Source organism: Anas platyrhynchos, chromosome 1, assembly GCF_047663525.1.
Source record: "Anas platyrhynchos isolate ZD024472 breed Pekin duck chromosome 1, IASCAAS_PekinDuck_T2T, whole genome shotgun sequence".
In the NCBI taxonomy this organism is placed as follows: domain Eukaryota; kingdom Metazoa; phylum Chordata; class Aves; order Anseriformes; family Anatidae; genus Anas; species Anas platyrhynchos.
In genome coordinates, this window is record NC_092587.1 from 41,639,872 (window position 1) to 41,657,918 (window position 18,047).

General features: G+C 36.6%; 1 protein-coding gene across 6 annotated transcripts in view; it reads left to right on the plus strand.

The window, feature by feature from the left end:
- Nucleotides 1-18,047, plus strand: part of SYT1 (synaptotagmin 1) — a 354,732-nt gene that overhangs the window by 301,153 nt on the left and 35,532 nt on the right. The window lies entirely within an intron of this gene.

Sequence of the window (18,047 nt, forward strand, 5' to 3'; positions counted from 1 at the left end):
CAAATTAAATAACAAGAAGATGCTTCATAAGGAAAGGTCTTTGTAGGAGAAGCTTATTTTATATACCTTCTCTTAAAAACCATTGAGAATAAGGATGTTTCTATCACAGCTCCAGAACTGAACACTTTGACAGCTGTCACTAACACACATATGATATAATTGCTCGTTTTGAATAAACAAGAAATAAACAAAATGATACAAGCAAGAGTGATATACAAAGTACACATCAGAATGGGGGCATGCTTGAAGTAAGCCTGGAGGTTTTGTTTACCACTTCTGATGAACAATAACAGGAGAGCCTTCATAAAGAGAAAGGAAACAACATCTCATACCAGTAGCCAGTTATCATTATTTATTTTACTTGCTTCTAAAGTCTTCCACTGTACAACAGCAGATATCGTAAAATAGAAGACATCAAAATGTTGTTGTGGTTGTTACCTGAATCAAGTGTAACTTCTTGAACACCCATTCTAAAATGTGAACACAACACTAATTGTTTCATCAACACCTGTACTGAACCAATTGCAAATTACAGTTCTTAAGAACATTTCCTTCATAATTGTTTCCTAAAGAAAAATTACATTCTCTTAGTGAGGAAGTGTGATACTTCGTGACTTAAGTAGAGGTCTAAGAGCCAGAATGTCTATATTCTTTCACAAATTTTGAAAGACATGATGGATAATGGCTACAAAACCCCTAAGAGAAAGTGGCAGGCAAGTACCAATGAACTGAAGATCTTCTATCAACTTGAGATGAAAAATATAATGCATTGTTGGAAATGAATGTGCTTACTCTCCTTTATGTGATGAAGTGCCAGAACAGAGTAAAGGGCATTCAAATGTATTTCTAGGGGATGACAGGTTGTGTTCTTCTTTTTTAGGGCCATACCAAACTAGAAACATCTTGTACTCTCCGAGACAAACAAACCCAATGGGATACCATAGTTGTAGTAGGAATTCAAAAGTCCCTGACAGTGATAAATGGCAGTTAGTGTGGTACACCTGAGGCAGTAATTATAGATGAAATAACATTGGTTTAAAGTGGATACAGTATCTTTCATTAGGGAATTTATCTTTTGAATAAATTATGCAGAAATAACTTGAAATCCAACTGAACTTCTGTTATTATTCACACTAACTAATACCTAATCTCAGAGTAAGGTACTGTTAAGTGGTAGTGAAGGTGGCAGGATTTTATCTCGATTAGGGAACACTTTCCCCACTAGTTCGTTATTTTCTCTAGACACTAAAATTGCTTTTCACTTTGCAGAACTGAAAGTTTTGCATTGCAGTGGAGGTGGGAAAACACTAACAATCAAATGTTATCTCAGACTGACTGCTACCTATATACTCAACAGCACTTACTGTCACCAAGGAGAGACCGTTAGCAAGAGGTGAAAATTATGTAGGTGTCACAGATGAGAAAAAAAAAAAATCTTAGACATTTGTCAAAAATTGCTGAGAAGTATCTAGTTTTTGAGTTTAGCATCTTTTATGTTATTCTATCCTATATTGGAGAAGATGCTGGAAAAGGAGAAGATGGACACTTGGAAATGGCTCCTCTTTCTCCTCCATCTAGCCTTTCTGCCTCTCAGTGGAGTTTATCTGCATTGCACAAAGGAGAAACAAGGCTCTGGCTCCTGCAGGAGGTCTGACAGCACTGCCAAGCATTCACAGCAAACAGCAGGCAACTCTGCAGTCTCCTTCTGGCTGCTGCCCTGCATGTTTTAAGTATAACTGCTTCTAGTGAATATCTGCTATACCTTTGCTCCTCAGTGACGTGGAAAGCTTTAGCAATTATGCATCTGTTGTCCCAATACAAAGACCAAGTCAGTCACTGTGGTTCAGTAGTCTTCTGAACTTCTTGTTAATAATAATTTATTAAAAATTGGAATGCATCCATAATTGTGGTCAATCATACTTTAAAACATTATTGGTTTTCAACATGTATATTTATGCTGTGCTGAAACAGAGCCCAGTTAAGAAAGCATGTATCAAAAGCAAGAGAAAAATCAAAGTAGTTTTAAAATACCATCTTTCCTAGCATGGCTACAGTTGTTCTACTGGTGAAACCCTAATCCAGCTAGTCAGCCTATGTGTCCCATTTAAATGTTATGACAGTTGAAAAAGAAAAAAGAAAAAAAAAAGTCTTTATCTCCCACATTTAGAACGTTTCCATAAATTTTATTAACAGTCAAAAGCCTAGCATAAATTACTTCAGACAGATAATAAAAGACAACAAACTAATCATCAAATTCATTAGACTCCTTGTAGCAAAACCAGATCACCCATCTGAGCAATAAACTCCCAGGTCTTAAACTTAATTGCAACATCAGGCTGTGACTAAAGCAAACCTTGGCTCAAACACTGGAACTGTTCAGCCTGAGCTCATCAAGTCGCCACAACAAGTGGAAATTATTACTTCTGGTGAGGAAGGGCCTCTGGCAAACAATTATGCATGTTTTAAAATGGAATTTTAATTATTTAAATTATATTCAAATGCATTTTTAATGAAACTGACATCTGGCAGGTGATATGTAGGAATGTTAGCTATGAAGAAATTATTTTTATTTGTTGGAATTAGGTAAACCAGGGTTACATGGCTTTATAGGCATATTTCACCCAAAATTTCTAAGAGGCGTAGAACTTATGTCTTACTGAAAATCAAGGGAACTTAGACTCCCAACTCACTCTATTTTTTTAATTGCCTTTAGAGGACTTACAAAACTGAAAGATTTCAAAACCAGCTTGCCATTTAATCTCTCCAAACAGCTGACAAAGACACAGTCCAACTAATTCCTTGATAAGGGCACAGTGCAGCTCAGCAATGCATTTCAGTTTACAAGGGTTGTCTGTGAATTACAGTATGTTATTCAGGTTTACAATCCCTTCTGCTCCAGAAAGAGAGCAGAAATTATCTTTATATTATTATACCTTTTGAGATATACAATTATAACTTGCGAGGTATTCATTTAAATCAGAATGGTAGTGATTTCAGTTACTGATTTAAATGAGTATGAAACTTTTATCTACATTCATTTTAATCTTGTGTTGTATTTGTATTTTTTAGTTGTTTTATAAAGAAAAAGAAATAGTAGCTTAACCCTTAGCAGGTCTGACAGCAGATAAATGCATGCTGTAAAATAAATACAGTGTTTTTTTATTTTATAGGAAGAGTCCCAATATTAACACACGTTTATGTAGGCAATTCTATAGATATCAATGTATTTAGTTGTAGCCTGCATTTATGATCATTTTTGATCCTAATATGAAATAAAAGCTTTCATTTCAATTTTCCAGCAGCTTTCCCTGCTTTGAATGAGAAATTGAAATATATTAGCTAAGACGAGCTGGCACCTGAACAGACTGTTGTTACGAGTGTTTCACTACCCAAGGCTTAAATGCCTTTTCTTAAGAAGTTCAGTGTCTATATGTATTACTGACAAAATATTGTTCCATTTCTAAAAAGTTTCATCTCTTAGTAGCTGATAATAAGTGCAAGCTTTAACATAGCTTATTGTCTTTTTAAGATTAATTTCAGCAAGGTTTATTTCTTCAAAAAAAAAAAAAAAAAAGAAGAAGAAGACACCGCATTTTTGTTTTATGTGTTGTTTTAGTATGCTTAGCTTTTAGTCAATCTAGTTACTAGGAATGTATCCTAGGAGGAAGCTTTTTCTTCCCTTTATCTCCTTCGTGCTGCTGCCTCTCAACATGCCTGAGGTCAGACTCAGGTTACCAATGGGGAGGTGGGGACATAACTGTCATGGGCTCAGCTCCTGCTTAGGCATTGTGGGTTATAGGAATTATTCAGATTATAGAAAACTCTAAACACTATCCATTTGTGCCAAATTAATGCTTAGGAAGAAATGCAAAGACTGATTGGATCCGTGTGATCTTCCTTCTGCAGGAAGCTGCAGATACAGACACAGAAGAGAAAGCAGCCCATAATCCAGCCCATGATGTGTGAAAGCTAATCTCAATATTTATGAGTTATAAATAGAAAATACATAGCACTTCTTTGTATCTGTCAAGCAAATACTATAAATCTGAACTATCTCCAGGGACCAAATTATAAAAAAGATTATAAACGATTTGTAAAATAAAAAATTGTTTAGAGACCGTTTCTTTGAAGACAGAATGAAGGCTCATGAATTATGCAGTCAGAGCATTCACTTTAATAACTTCATTAAAACATAAGAAATCTTAAAAGCTATCTAACATGAATGTAATAATATGTGAAGAGAAATAACACTTTTAGTGCCATGGCCTTGCTATAATCCATATTGTAAGCATAACTCCATGAATATTAAGGGAAAGGAAAACAGCCTTACTAAATGACAAAATTAAAATAAAAACACAACAGCTGCATTTACATATAGCCTAATCCAAAAGAATGCAACAGAGATCAGTACCAACAAATATTTTAAGATCTCTACTTTCAGTGAGTATTTCTACAGTATCTAATATTTCAATATCTCTACTGTAGTACACTGACAGGCAGAACTTCCAACAGTAGATGGCTGCAACAATACATCTCTCTAACACTTGCAAAACAGCCTCGCTGCACAGTAAATTCACTTTGGGCTCCGACAGTGGTGATGGGATCAGTCACCAAATCTCTGTCATATAAAAATCCTTCTCTCCTGCACAGAACAACATTTCTGTCAGTGGCATCTTCCCTAGGACTAGGCAGTGATGGGGGCAGGAGGGGTTGTCCGAAATGGTCCTCTTTCAATGGCTAAAAAAGGTCTAAGCTTTCTTCTAATCACTACTCAAACCTTCAACATTAAATTGTGTGAAGTAATGAGCCTGATGAAGGTAATTCCAAAATCAAAACACAGTAAAAATTGCAACATATTCATCATAGAAACCATATTAATGGATACATGAACTCTGATATTTTAGGGCATTTTGGAGGTTCTTATGAGGAGGCTGCTAGCTAATTGTCCATTTTGGAGCAAGTACATTTCCACTAAATTTCCACTGAATCATTTGCCACAGGCTATTTCACACAACAATATATTGTATTAGATGAACCATCAAATGCAGCAGCTCCTACAAAGAAGCAAAGTCAAATTGTTCTGCTCTTTTTTTCCCTCTTACGCTTCAAATGAGGAAAAAGAGATTGTGCTATCTGATTACCAGTGAAGCTGGACAAAACCTGTAGGCATTGCTCTGAAATACCTTAGTAACCCCAGGACAAACATTGTGCCACAAAAGCTCCTGGGCTCAGGAGGTGTTTGAACAACTTCTTGATTTGAGAAAGGAAAGAAAGCTTATTGTACGTGTACATTTCCTTAATCATACATGCTGACCAAAGGTACAGGAGATCAGGACCCAGCTGTATGGACTCGGCCAGCAGTCAGAATTTTCTAGCATTGCTGTTGATTTCCCCCATCCTTCACCAAAAAAGAGAACCTGGAAACTTCTCATTCTTTTATTTGCATATCCACATCTAAATATTGCATTTTGTGTGTGTGTGTGCTTCTTTCTGATTAAATTATAGTATGTTTTTATTTAGTTATGCATTCCCAGAGCAAGTGTGAAGATGTGTGTGTTAATTACTTATATGAAAATAAGATGGTTAATACTTAGGTTTTCAAGCTCTACTAAAATTTCATAGCAATGTGAGTGGCTGTAAAATAGATGTAGAAATACTGTAGATAGATTCAGGCATCCTTAGGGAAATTAGTCAGTTCTCTTACGAGCAAGTTTAATTTATTTTTACTCTCTGAAAATGACAGTCTATTTCTTTCTTATTTTTTTTTAATGGGTTGGAAGAAAAAATTAAAATATGGTCCCAAAAAGAAAACGTCATTTTTTCATCTCTATAAATACAGTTTAGATGGGTACTTAAATGATCGCAGAAAGTGAAAAAAGTATAATCAAGGGTATTTCCTCTTCAGGACTACGTAAAGACATACACATTTTTAAGACAGCATAAGCATTATATTAGCACTGTTATGCAGCTGGAGTTTGATGAAGTTTATAGGACTTTCTGAAGAAACAAAAACAACTTTTAAATAAAATTTATATGTTACTTTAAATCACTCATGCATTTTTTCTTTGTTTAATCCCATGTGGGCAAGAAAGACAACTATTTTCTGCTAGGCCTTTATGTGGTTACTTCTTATAGGCCTCCTGACTCCATTTCCAAAGTATAGCCACTTTGTGCATCTCAACAAAAAGAAACATTTCACAAATGAGACCCTTGATCCCAATCCTGACTTATGCCTGAAGCGAGCAGGTGCCATATATTGAAAAGGGAACTGCATGTCTCCATTGTGCTGAAAATACCTCTGTGAAAGTGGAGAAACTGTGTACTTTTAGTGTAATGAGAGAGAGGAAATAGGTAGTCTGGCTTCTCTGTCAGTATCCTTATTTTACATACATGTTTTATCTGTGCTAGTTGTTCAAAGCTGCTCACATATTTGGCAACCACTGGCAGCTACGAGATTCCAATGAAAGTGGTAGAGAAGTTTTCCCATTGCCAATTCCAAAATTCACTTTCCAAAACCTTCCTACTGAAGGCAGAAGTCAAATCCTGCCTTCTTCTTTTGATGCAATCCCCTCAAAAGTTCCCATTATTCTTCTCTAAGTAACAGGAGATAAATATAACCTTGTTGCTGACTGAGATTAACATGCCAGCATTCAGTTATTCTCATCATGCCTTTCATGCATCTCAGGAGGATTCACAGATCTCAGAAGGATTCTCTTTCCAAATATTTTATCCCTCACTTTCGTTCTGTGATCCTATTGATGAGGTAGAAAAACCAGCATTTGGGCCTCATTCCAACCTGCCAGCATAGTCCCCGCTGTCTTAGAGCCACCCTACACTAGTTGTGTCAGTCACAGTGTTTTGATTAACTGCAAATTACCTGCCGACACAGTGGAAAACTGAAGCCTAGCAATGCCACTTTTCCTCCTTGCAAAGATGTTCCTATGTGACGAAGGTGGGGATTTATCTGGGTTTAATTCCTAGGTACCCTTTCTTGTGCTTGTATTTATTAGCTGCTGAAGTCAACACTGCAGGTTTTTGTATCTTCTGTATCATGAGAAAGACATCTTTACATCTTCTTTGGAAAAAAAAAAAATGAACTGAGCTCTTCAGGCATATTATTGTAAAGCGCATTTATCACTGAATTTCAAATATAATGAAGGGAAAGACATGGCTGGATATGAGTGAGAGCAACACCTCTATTTACATACATAGTTTTTTTAGGACAGCTAAGATGGTGATTGTTTTGCAAAGCTAAAGGTAAGAGGAATCTAAGGAATCTCCCCTAACAATGTGATTGTTTTTAAACTGAAAGCTGTGTTTGTTATCTATTATACAAGTGTTGTTGATAAGATGGTGCCAGATATGTTTCAGCTGATGCATGTCAGCGATAGCAAAACTGGCAATATGGAGGGAACATCTCCTGACATTTTATAGGTGTTAGTCCAGGGATTGTAGTCCTTAGTAGGAAATTAAGATTTTATTCCATTTAAGATTTTATTCCATTTTTGTTTATTATGCTGCCTTTTTTATGTCTTGTTGAAGAATAAGGCTATTGTTCATTCCCTATTTGATTTTTTTGTTGTTGTTGTTTATGCTGAACTGTGTTCACATTTACAAAAAGCAATATTTTTTTGCTCCCTTTAAATCACAATCATTCGTATGCAGGTTTTTATTTGGCATCTTATCACATTAGATAGTAAAGTAATAAATGAAAAATAAAATATATAATGATCATTCAGGAAAAACACAAATAAAGCACAGATCACATAGCAACCGTCCTGCATGTATGCCAGCAGACATAAACTTTTTAATTTGACTGCAAAATTCAAGTGTTATCTTACATAACTGACCAATGACCAATGAATAATATTTAGAAGTTTTTCTTGTAAAACATGCCCAAAAGGAAAACTGTTAAAATGAATCCCACCCATAGCAAAGGTCAGCTGTTTTCATTTTTTGTTTGTTTGTTTGTTTTTGAAGGCAAAAAGGAAGATGTGTAAGTTCTGTATTGTGGGCTTTCATAGCATATCTCTCAGATTTGAATTTGTCAATATATTTATATTGATACAAATATGTATTTTAAAACTGCTTATGATCTAATACTGATCAGAAGCAAATTTTAAAAAGCAGCACACAAGGATTTCAAGATCCACATGTAATCTCTGCAGCTCAGCAGCGTCTCTGTAGGAATTGCTTCAGGTCAGAGAAGTAAGGGTTTCTTATAATCTCAGCTATCAAACCCAATTCATGGTGCCTCTTTTTCTTTGGATTCCTGGTGGTATCATAGAATGCTTCATACCTACAGGTCTACAGGTTAAATCCACCCTTCCAGTGAAGAGAATATGATAATGTCCTCATTTAGCCTTACTGAGAAAAGCAACTTAAATTCAGTTTGAGTCTGTCCAGAAATCTTTGCAGTGCAGCTGGCTCCAGGGCCATTATCATTATAATATTGTTGCAAGGGGGCTGTGTTTCTGCAGCAGGTTCCAGGAAGCTGTTGGAGTACTCAGCTATATCAGTAGTTTCCCATCAGCAAACCATCACATGCTTGTCAACATTTGAAGGATGCTAAAAGTGGTGATTATGAGAGTATGCAACATGACAGGTTTTTTAAGTTCAGAAGCCCTGGCTATGTGGGATGTGAAGAAATGCTCATGTAACTATCTGGCAGCATCAGCAAGTCTTGCACTGCAGATTGTTTCAGCTGATTGGGAGCTGAGTTAATTCAGAATGCTCCCTCATGGCTAAAAAATAGAGGTGAATATTTTATTAAAATAAGCTGCATGGTACATAACAAAGTATTTGGGATCAGGAACTGGAAAGTGGAATTGGGTGGAGGGGAGAACCAAGGATGCTCCTGGGAGAGGTTCCTTGCTACTGTTATTCAAAGACACTTTCACTGGGGCTAAGCAAGCTTAAATGGTATCAGATCACATTTCTGCATGGACAGTGGAAGTCAGGGACTGGCTCAGCCATTCCTAGAGACCATCCATAGTGCCCCATTGCTGAGGAACATCTACTTTAGGAAGTTGCTTCCTGGCTTCTGGTCAGAAAAAACAGTACTTGGCAAGAACAATCTTTCCATTTGCAGGTCTGCTCATACTTTGTGGCTGGTAGTCCCTGCAGGAGAACAAGCAACTGATTTCCTAAATTGATCAATTTTTTTGACCTTAATTAGTCAAAAAATAGACCCAAATGTGAAATAGGTGTTGCTTTTGTCTAATCTGGGCATGTATTGCATCTTTTTGATCAGGGTTTGGGTACTTCCAGCAACAAAATGGAGAAGTCTAAGAGAGTCCATGCCAAAACATAGACAATTATATATGTTTTATAAATGGGAATTGTTCAGACAAGTGCACCTTCCATATCCACCAGTGAACACTTTCCTTTATGTAGCTAATATATCCACGATCTTTATAACATGCCAGTTGCTGTAGTCTCTAGGTATTATGGTTCTCAACTGCAGATTCCATGAGGTAGATGGGGGCATGGACTTGACAGATTTTCAATCTCTAGTTAAGTTTTACACTAATGAAATGTTCTGTTTCATTACGCGTTGTCGAAAGACCAAGGCCCACAGTAGTGCTCTAGTAATTTAAAACAGTTCTGTGAGCAGAGGAATTACAGGGCATGATTTCCTTTAAATTTTGGAGTGTGACTGGTTATTCTAACGAAACTTCCAGTCAGAATGTTCATAATATGTCTTTCACGCATGTATTTTCTGGTGAGTAATAAGAGGTGAGACCATGTTGCAGATTTCACCTCATGGAGGGATATTTAGTAGGCTTTCTCCATTCCACCTGGCTGCCTATATTCACACAGCCTGTAGGAATTTAATATCCTGGAGAGGCCTGTGATCATGTCAAGTTTGATTGACACTGACCAATATACTAGAAAGTACAGAAAGGGGGCAGTCAGTCACCAGACTGATACTTGCACATAAAGAGGACAGAATGATCACCTACACTGCTTCTTTGGGAACTCAAACAAACAAACAAACAAACAAACAAAACAACAACAACAATAACAACAATAAAAATTGTTTTATTTCAAACTCATCAAAAAACATACTTTAGTGATTCATATTTAAATCTATTCTCATTTTCTTGCTGTGAGTCTGTTTATCTTTCTGGTGTTCGAATGAAGGGAATTAGTACTTTAAAAAAAAAAAAAATCTGTATAGCTGCTCCAAATCAATCTATTACTGCCTCTCTAGTTTTAATTGCTTTTTGTGCATGTGAGACCCTGAATCTGAATAAACTAAGTCATACTCTGATTTTGGAAAGCATATTTTGGCTCTGTTGGCTGTTGGCTTCATACTTCAGCATAGAGCACAGTCCCTAAGCATTCACCGCTGTGTATTTGCATACAGGTTTGTTTTCTGTGGAGCATTCACAGGATAAGCACTTTGGCTTTTCCTGTTTACACTCTGTTTGCTGCATTTTCTCTTTGTTTACAATTCTAGCACATTTGAGCCCTGATAGGTTAAATGGAAGGGAAGACTTACATCATCCATGGTACCGATGCCTGACCTACCCAGCACATACATCTTGCTTTTAGAAAAGCCCAGTCATTTTTCACCAGCACTATGAGGTACATTCAAATCTGCTCTGGCATCTGTCCAGCCCTGCATAATATCAAGCCAGGGACATCCTGTCTGAGAGAACAGATTGTTAGTTCAATTATATTCCTGAAATCAAGTTAAATTTCCATGAAATCTGCTTCAAATGTGAAGAACCCTAGGGGAATGTGTTTTTTCTTTTGTTTGACTTATATTATAGCAATCAGGCAAACTAAATGAGATGCATTGTATAAGTGCATGTTTTGTGTGCTATTTATGGCTGTTATCTCATGTGTTTGATAAGAGTGAAGCAAGTAAATTGATAGTGCTGCCATCTATAGACAACACAAAGTTATGGTACTCAGCATGACAAGAAAGGTGGAGGAGCTTGGACTTGTCTAATTTTTTTCTAATAATGTTGCATTTCAGTGAAAAAGAATATAAAAATGCTCCAAGCTTCTTCTCAGTGTGTTTAATGACAATTCCACACTCATGAGGATTAAATTCGCACTGTCTTGGGGTCATTACTAATCTTAGTAGAATGGGTGTTTTCTTAGTCAGTCTCATGCCTGGTACACTGAAAAGAATGGTAGTCTTACTGTAACACATAACATTTCAGTCCACTTTTTGGTAAAGTGACAGATGGCGCAATTTTTCTGGCAGAGATCCAAACATCCATATGGTACAATAGCATTCTAAATTAATTCTAATGTTGTTTCATTGAAAGATATCATTCTGTTAATATGCAAAACTTTCATGCTCAGTTATACTTCTTTGCCTTTTTTTTTCCTCTGTTAATTTCTATTTATTTTCATAAGTTTAAAAGCCATATTTCTCCATCTGCCAGTTTTATCCTACAGTGACAGTATCCTATACAGTGAATGTTTATTTTCTTCCTTGCATGTCAAATTGCATACATACCTTAAGAAGTAAATCTGGTAGTAACACAGAGTAACACATCATACAAATAAGAAATACACAAATTGTCCTATTGATATCCGTCACGTGAAGTTTCTATTTTGTCATGTAAAAGGTGATAGATTTTGGATTTACTTATGTTGTCATTTTAAATATATACAGAATTAGTAAAGGCTTTGGCTATTTTTTGGAGTACTTTTTGATGACTGGATGTTTGTTCTGCTTTTATATAAATGAATGCTACCTTTTTGCCTCAATGAGACAAGAAACATTGCCATCGTCTGTGGATTTTATTTCTTGTGAACAATTTCCCAGTGAATTTTTACATGGGGATGATAAAAAGGTCTAAATAGCACATATTTCTAAATAATCTGCAAGCATTATTAAAGAGAAAAAGCACAGTGATTAGAGATTGTCTCACAATCTGATCAGAATAAAAGAACTAATGCATGTAAGAAACAAGAAATCACTTAATGATTTAATCAGGTTAGCATGATATTTAATCAGGTACCATGATAAGTAATGATGCTTAGAGAAACTGAGAAAGAAGAAGAAAAGAAAAGAAAAAAAAAAAAAAAGAAAAAAAAAAGATAAACTATTCCAGTTAACAGTATTTGAATGAAATTACATGCAAACTGTCAGGAAGGCAATAATTCTAGGTTGGTAAAAGACATAAAGGGTTGCCATCTATGCATCACCAAAAACTGAGTAAGCTGAAATACAGTCACATCATGGTTTTGACAATGGTCATAAAACACAAACTGTAGAACAATACAAACTTTTCAATAGCCACACTAAATCCACATAAAGCTTGCCTCTTCCTCTCTAAAGTCCTGGTAAGCTGAAGCATTAACATTGGTTCTAATGCATATTTTCAAGCTTTACATCAACGCATTTGACAGCACAGCATATGCTGACATCAGACTTCCAGTTCTACTCTTTGTCATAGGCATGAAGCTCAATAGATAACATGCTAATAAATTAAAGGCAATGAAGGGTATGGCGAGCCTTACTAAAATGACCAGGAATTCTGCTAACATTTTTATTTCAAACAAGTACAGTCTATGAAATTTATCTTCAGAGGGTGACTGAAGTTTTGGATTTCTTTCTTTTCCAGACATGAATAGGCTATTCGTACATCTTTATTCATCTTCTTGAACATGTAAACAACTGGCATTCAGTTCATTATGAGAGACGGATGATTTTCAAAAGACAGAAGGGATATCCACATACAAGCAGTTTTGCACTTAACTATGGAAAAAAAATACTGAGTAAAATAGTGAATTTTACAGAATGAATTTTAAAAACAAGAGTGTAGACATCTGGCTACAATTGTTAAGTAATTTATGTGGATTGAGATACAGGATTGGAGTTCAGATGGGATTTTCAGTTCTTCTCTGATAGCTGCTTAGCGATGTACTTTTGAAAATTGCATACATATTTAGGCTTTTAAGTACATTGTAAACCAACTTTTGCCAACTTTTCCTGATTTAAGTCAGTCACAGTGACCAAATTTTCACTGAATGAGAAGTTCAGGGCCAAGTCTTGTTAAACTGAAAAGAAGGATGGCTTCTCAGTTGTACTAAAAAGTCTTTTACACATCTTTCACAACACAGTGAAGCTTTTGTCGTTGCTGTTGTTGTTGTTCTTTAGGGTTTTTTGGTTGGTTGGTTGGTTTATTTTTTTAATTAATTAGAAGGCAAATTAAAAAAAAAAAGTCTAATATTTAAGGCTCCATAGATGTTTTGAGGCTTAAGCTAATGCTTACTCAAGTCTCTCAGAATCACTGTCAGTAGGGAAACAGCAGAGTTGCGTGTGTATTTAACCATCTATCAGATTACTTGAATAGCCATATCTGAAAAGGAGCACTCAGAAGAAAAATGTGCATATTGCTCACTCCCTTCAGCTCTTTTGTCCAAAAGCTGATTAAAATATTATTTAAAGGAGAGCTTAGACTATTAAGTACCCTTGGATTTCTAAGGCATCAAAACAAAACCAGAAGAAAAAAAGTTCAATTGTATTTGTCTGGATATTTGTGTATCCAAATGGTCAGATAAGGTGGAGGATTGAATTCCCTCTTATTGTGTAGGGATAGGACCAAGGTTCCTGCTTCCCAAGTGCAGGTTCTACTCATGAAGACCCGGTTCTCAGAACCACCTTCTCAGTTTCCACAGGCAGCTACATTTTTTACTGAGCATGTGAAGGCTGTGCTTTTTGCAGGGCTTGTACTTATGCTCTGTCTGTCTCTGTGCTAAGCATGAGCTAATCAGAGCACATCCCAAAGGGATCTGAAGTGTGCCATTTTCGATATCCCTAAACATTTCAGGACAGGAGGGGCATTAGACATTGTGTCACCAAACAGCTGTGTTCTGTGGGAGGTGCCGTGGACATTTAGCTAAAAAAGAAATCCTTTTCCAGAAAGCACTGATAGCTATGTCCTCTCACATGCATGTGTAAGGTATTTTTACAGTTAGTCCTTTTGATAACTAAAATGTGCCAATGTTGTCCTGTATGCATCTTAATGCTATGTTGAATCTTAAGTTTAAGTACTATTTCCAGATTTGCTATTAAGTTGGGTTTTGACCATATGAAAGGTATTTGGCTTGGCTTGATCATGAAGAGCATTTCCTTGTGCTTTTTTTTTTTTTTTTTCACTGATATCATTGCCAATGTGGGACACGCTTCTTATCATATAGAGCCAATGTCTAACTGAAAGAGGACTTTGAGTGTGCAGTGGCAGTAATAACAGTAGTAAGTCTTGAATCTTCTAAGTAAATTCACTGTTTCTTTTGTCTAGAGCTCTGAGATTCTCTCAGTTTCTTCAAGCTGTATGCAGATAGATCCCTTTCTTACCTGAGACTACATGGCCTATGAGACTGTGTATTCTTTGTATCATAACTGTACTTAATTAAGATCTCCAGTCATTTTGATCATGCAAATAACCCAAAAATAATTGCCCCAAAACCACATAGCAGAAATTTAAATATTATTCTTTCTTGCTATCACCTGAACGTGAACCAGGAACTTAATGGATGAATAGGAAATAGAAGCAGTCTTTATGAAATGTATGGAATCGGGTGTATTGTCAGGGAGGTTAACTTGTTTACAGACACCGCTTGTGATCACAAGCCTGAGAACCATTAGCCCAACACAGTATAAGAGCTCACAGCTGAAAATATACTCTCTGCAGTTTTTTATATTCACAGAAGTTGAGGTACACAATTCTCTAGTTCAAATTTGTAACACATTTTTTTTTGACTTATCTGTATACTCAGTCTCACTGGCTGAATGGAAGAGCATCTGTAGATTTCGAAGTAAATTTTGGTACATCTGTAGCTGAAACTGTCTCAAGTTCCCATTGAATCAGATAATTCTTATCAGATATCCTTGAAGATGATAAGAAGATCACTGCTGTCAGCAAGTGCAAAGCAGCACAAAAATACAGTTCAGTGAAAAGAAGCTTCATTGTAATGCAAAAAACATCTCAGTGCCCTAGCCATTCCAGGAGTGTGTGTGCAAGAGTTTGAATGATTTGAATGCAGGATTTCTGATACAATAATTTCTGTCACGAATGAGACCCACAATGATTACTTGTCCCTGCAGGGTAAATGGACCTGCTCATCATGCAGGTCTTTGTAAAGATAATGTATACACCTGTTAGGAAGATTTAATAGTTGTGGTTGAAATACCAGGTCTGCAGCTTAAGGGTTAGGAAGGACGGTTGAGCTTTAAAATCACTTGGAAGCAGCTGATTTTAAGTTGCCATGGCAAAGGATTTTCAGACAATGAGAAGCTTTTACATTAATATCTTTGTAAGCCTTGTTGTGATAGAATTGTCTGTGTGAAGAGCAGTCTCTTTCTTGCTCCTGCCGACACACACACTGATAAAATCATAAGGTAATTATAGAGTTCTCTAATGATTTTTGGGTTTCTTCTCTGAGGGTTTTGCCACAGGTTTAGAGAATATGTCTCTGGTATTTTTTATAGCAGGGAACAGTATTATTCAACATTTTGTTATCAAAAAATCATCAAGATACCTTTGTTTGCAAGAATACCTATATATGAAAATGACATTGATTTTCCATTACATTAGTCTATTGTTTTTTAGCAATAAGTGAATAAAAGCTGTCTGCTCTTTACTTGAAGTAGAAGACATTTCCTTTGTCTAATTGTCTTATAAAAAAACAAAAAACTTTGTAGCTGTGATGGCCTGAGTGGCCTGAGTACTCTCCTAGAATTTTGCAGTATATATTTTACAATTAGGTTCTGAGATGCTACAGTCTTTTTCCTTAGTACCTAAAATATAGGTCTTAAAAATGTGTAACACATCCAAGATTAGTCTGAGACAAGAAAATAAGGGTTTTTGTTTGTTTGTTTGTTTGCTTTTGTTTTGTTTTTGTTTTCTGTAGGGGGAAATTAGTGGAGTATTTTGCAGGGATTTATTCTGATTGCCTCTGGGGAGCAGAGGGTGTAGTGTTCACTCTTCTCAAGACAGTTTGGGGTCGTCCTGGTTGTTGCTGATTAAAGTTATGTTGGCTCTTAAGGCTGCTGCTGTCCTTTATCTCAGGGCCAGAACTGGGGCCATTTCAGTGCTTAGCTGGCTGTAGCTGTTTGCTCATGTGCTCATTGAATCTCAATGCAGAAAGAACTGAAGGCCAATACTATTATTGCTATTTGTCTTTGCCAGCTCCCCAGAAGCTGATGCAAACAGCGTTGGTAGCACACTGTATGCCAGGAGCAGGGAACACTTAATACCTGTGTCCATTCTCTGCCACCTCCCAGAGGCTAGCTGCACTCCTGGGGGCTTCAGAGAAGTTTCCTGAGATGCCACTTTGCCTTCCTGTTGCAGAGACAGTCAGAATGCAGAGGGGAAGTTTTCAGGCCAAAAAGGGCTTTGGGGAAAGCAGTACTGAATCTCTAGCAGCACTGAATCTCTGACATTCACGCCTAGTGGCACTTTGTCATATTGAAATTTAATGGGCTTCGGGACATAAAGTGAGGTGTATTTATTCTGACACACTTTTAATTAAGGTTTTTATCAAACGCTTTTTAATTTAATTTTTACTTGACATTGACCATTCCTTGTTTGGGATTCAGCAGGTCTGGAAAGCTTTCAGATAGAGCTTTAATTGGAGGCATTTCAATGTAATTATTAGTTGTGTATTACATGGGGATGAAGCCAATTCTTTAAGTTAGCACAGTATAAATGCTTCATACGCTGAGCCGCTATGCTAATGCTAATGCGCAGGACTGGAATCTGCATTACAATACATCATCCCCCCTGTCTGTACTGCAACGCAGACAGACTATTTACTCAGTTTAGTGACAGCACCAGTACACAAGCAATTGGGGCCTGTCAATTCTCTGTGGGTATTATCAATTTAGTGCTAGATTTTAGTTATAAGAGGTACCCAAATGCCATCACAACATACAAACATACTTAAACATGAACAAATTGATTGGATTACATCGATAGATTGACTGCATTAGTCTCAAATCTCCGATTAACTGCATTAATCTCAAATCCATGTATTTAAGAAGACTTGTGTTACTAGATACCTGTAAGCATGGAGCAAACTGATGCAGAGGTAGACAAAAGAATACTTTGTTCAACAGCACAAGATACCGGTTTTTAACTCTTTGAAATCAGCCAATATTTAAACTGAATTAAAGTGAACAATCTAGGAAAGCTTTAGAGAGGACTGAAATCATTCACAATAGTAATAAAATATTTGAAGGTACTGAAAATAAAATATCCCGAAGTTAAAAAAACTATGTAAAGAGAAGATCAGTGAAAAACAAGATATGAAATAAAGGATGTTGAATAGTGGGTGGGGATAGGCTTGCTTTATGTAACAAGTTAGAAAATGAAATACAAAAATAGATGGAAAACTAAGAAACAACTGCATTGCAGTTTCACATTTTTGCAGCTCTTCCAAACAGCTTAAAGCATAATTTAAAGCAGCTATTCACCTAGAATAGGAGCACAGCAGGGCTTAAATTCTCCAATCTTTCTCCTATCATGCAACTGAAAATATGCTCACGACATGACTAAAGTGCTGGTATCTCCTTCCTATCTGTTCACATGCTGTGGACAGAAAACGTCGCAGTCATAAGATGAATGTGCTTGTAGTCAAGCAATACAAGGAGCCTTGTAAGGCTGCAGGAGCACCAGTAACAAGAAGGATGGCAGGCAGCTCCTGCAGCCCATGCCCCATGGGACACACAGAGAAGGAGGACCTTGCAGACAAGGCTGCTGAGCTGTGGTTCTCCCTCCTGAATGGTGCAATCCAGACACTTCCCAGGCTGCAGAAAGGCTTTCTACTTTTCTTATTGATTTCATTCTGCAAAGACCTGTCTAAATACCTTGGCTTGTTTGAGCAGGAAGTGTTGGAGCTGTTGCTGATCTGAGTATGCAAGACAGCCATTTATTTGGGGGAGGGAATCCTTTCCCTTAGGGTAAGTTTAGATAACTGTAACCTTTGAAGAGTAGATAACACCACTGCTTTTTCAAATTGTGTGAGCTAGGCTTGTGTTTTGCAGAGAAGTAAGTTGCAATCTTCTTTCT